The sequence below is a fragment of the Columba livia genome, chromosome 25, assembly GCF_036013475.1.
Source record: "Columba livia isolate bColLiv1 breed racing homer chromosome 25, bColLiv1.pat.W.v2, whole genome shotgun sequence".
In the NCBI taxonomy this organism is placed as follows: domain Eukaryota; kingdom Metazoa; phylum Chordata; class Aves; order Columbiformes; family Columbidae; genus Columba; species Columba livia.
The window spans coordinates 1,056,775-1,059,790 of record NC_088626.1 but is presented as its reverse complement, the minus strand read 5'-3'; the positions used below and the strand labels follow the sequence as shown (position 1 = coordinate 1,059,790).

General features: G+C 44.1%; 1 long non-coding RNA gene across 1 annotated transcript; it reads right to left on the bottom strand.

The window, feature by feature from the left end:
- Positions 1–324: 324 nt before the first annotated feature.
- Positions 325–2,803, bottom strand: LOC110365010 (uncharacterized). The gene is made up of 3 exons (XR_002424189.2): positions 2,448–2,803; positions 1,615–1,819; positions 325–1,218 (listed from the first exon to the last, which is right to left on the bottom strand). It is a non-coding gene; the product is annotated as an uncharacterized LOC110365010 (long non-coding RNA).
- Positions 2,804–3,016: the final 213 nt, after the last annotated feature.

Here is a 3,016-nt window from a genome sequence, read left to right as displayed (position 1 = left end):
CCCAGTCTGCCCATTTATGGAACAGGTGAGACAATAATTAAAAAGAATCCAGTTGCCAAACCGTTATAAATCATAAATTGGTCACTACTTGGATAAGTTCTGCAGAGCTCTTGATTAATAAAAAAATATCAGACAATTAAACCTTTATTGCAAGCTCTTACGGTTTGGTGGTGGTGGTTGTTGTTTCTTAAATACATTTGTAAGTAGAATTATCCACTTCAGAGATATTAAATCCACCACTGGAAACTTGTACATTACCACATTGTGAACATCTGACCTCCAGCTCTAGGAAATAATGAAAAATTAATGGATCCAGATGTGCCAATCTTGCCAATGGACAGATGTTCGTTTTACACACCATTTAGGAATCCCCAGTGCATTTGACTACACGATGACAAAATGACTAAATAATAGGAAGAAATGCAATAGTGCTTAGAAAGTGAAACCTGCACTTCTACAATATATGAAAATGCACAGAAACAGGCGTGCCAAAGATTGCCCTCTGAACATGCCACATACACGGCAGCAGCGTTAATTCAGGAATTTCTAATGGGACAGCCCTAATAACTTAATCCAAGTCATACCCCAAGATTCCAGCATAAGAGGCGATGTGACAACTGATTTAAAGAAACACGAAACACTCAAAAATCATCCCTCCGTTAGATATTTGACCAGCCTGGGTCTACTCCTCTGCCATTACCATCTACCTTTTATTCTCCTCCTGCTTCTGGAGCTCTCCTCTCTTCTTGGAGATTATTTCTTCTTCTATTATGCTTGTCCAATATAGCACTTACCCTTTAATGAGATAGAGATAAAACTGTCCCTTGTCAGTCTGTGCTTGTCATGCCTAGAGAGGCTTTTACTACATCATAAAACCACAAAATGCCCCAGTATTTGAGAGAGATCTATCATTATGTCACCCAGGTTCTGCACACAGCTCACAGCAACGCACGACAATGGATCCCTGACATGAAAAGCAGTGGAAAGAGCGGCTACGTTGTGTGTTTCCACAAATACTGAATGCCGACGGCTCATGACTGGCTCCAGCTGCAGGCTGGGATGGTTTTCCCTGAGCTGTTGCTGTAGGTCTGGTCCTGGCACTGCACACAAGCTCCATGTGCAGTGGGGTGAGGCCAACGCAACCCTGCAGAGATTCCTGCTCACACGGCGACATCTGCAGCCGCCGCCGCCCGTCCGTCCCATCCTCGCTGGGGCAGCCTGCAAATGAGCATCTGACTGGGTGATACTGAACTATTTGTTACATTCCGTTCTGAAAGCATTTTACTAAGGATCTTATTCATGCTCGGTGCTTTGATAACAACTCTGATGAACAAACTTGCAGGAACAGAGAGAGAAAATGGAAGTGTTTGAACATCACTTCAGCACTGACTGCACAAAGCTCAACCATTCAGTAGCAATTCTGCCTTTGGTCCTTTGATTTTGTGAACAGTCGACAAAGGCAATTCTATTGACCATGGAGATTTCCTTAAAATACCATATCAAAATGTTCTATGGGGCTCCCAGTTATAACATACTTCACCTATAGGGCTCCTCTATCTCGGTCAGCACAGATTCATCATAGTAACTGCAATACAGACCAACTCCTTGCTATACCTTGTTTACTGTCCATCTTGTCTCTCACGTTGACTGGTTCCAAGTACTTCAAATAAAGGAGGTGTAAGCAAGTTCTCAAGAAAGCTCTCAGCTGCTAGTGCAAAGGAATACACACATCAGACCACACACACCATGCACAGGGAGTTCTTCCTCACTCCAACAGACCGATGATTGCCCTTCACAGTGAGAAACAGGACGAGCAACACTGTCAGTGAAAGGGAAAGAAAGAAAGAAAGTCTGATCTCAGTGGTTCGAGAGGGACACTGAGACTCACACATTTCCTTGCTTCTCACTGAGCATTCATTAGGTCTTCAGTGGACATTAATTGCAAAGGCAATTTATGGAGAATAACACAATGATTTATCAATCACCAAAAGGAAAAAAAAAGCCCAATTTCTGACCTGAGATTGGAAGAGAAAAAGATGGAAGGGGCAAATCCTTGGAGCATAAACAGATTGCGCTATTTATACATGAAAATGTTTTCTGCATCTATAAACTTACCATGCCCAAGTACTTTAATTAATCGCAGTGGTTGCTATGGTAACCTTCCTACCTCAATTATAGCTCTACAAAGAGGTGCCGTGTATTTGTGACAGAGAAGCAGGTAACCCTTCTGCTGAAACTGAAGTAGAGAGCAGACATCACAAAAATAAAACCCTTGTGCAGCCACTGTCAGAAGGTCCATGATGCACACACTGCATTTCTGCTTTACCACCTCTGACCCCACGCCCCTACCAACTTAAATTCTCCTGTGATTCCACCCCCTCTGTAGCCTCTTGATGATACAACACGGGAGCACCACCAACAGATCCATGCCAGACTCACTGACTAACCAAAGCTGATCCATCGGCTCCATCCCAAGCTGGGCAGACTGGTGGCGTGGCAGGTGGAAGAGATTTTGGTCACTACCAAAGAGAGAAAGGCAGCTTTGGACAGGAGGAGTTCAACTCGGAATGGGTAAGGTCTGTTTCAGGGTTACTATCAGATTAGTCACATTAAAGATGGATAAACTGCAGCCAGTTCTCTCTCCCACCAAGTACTACAGGAGTCACTACTCAATGCAGAGACTGGGCACCAGAGAAGACTCCCAAGTCTCTCATGACTTTCCTGCATTGGAGCACGGAACAGTCTGTGTCACAATGGTGCTTCCAGGAGCGATGCAGATGTTTCAAGTGGATGCGACGTTCCCTATCTGTGCCACAGCACTGACTAATCAGCAGGAAAGGAAAGGCAGGAAAGAGGAGGAAAATGGCATTTCCTCTTAGCCTTCTCCCCTGAAATCTGAGCACTGATAACCTTTACATCTATTATGAAAAATCACCTTGCCAAGTGAGCTGGGTTCCATTCTCTGCCATCCCTGCATTGCTCGTACCTTCATTTCTCTGGCATCTTTCTCAGAACA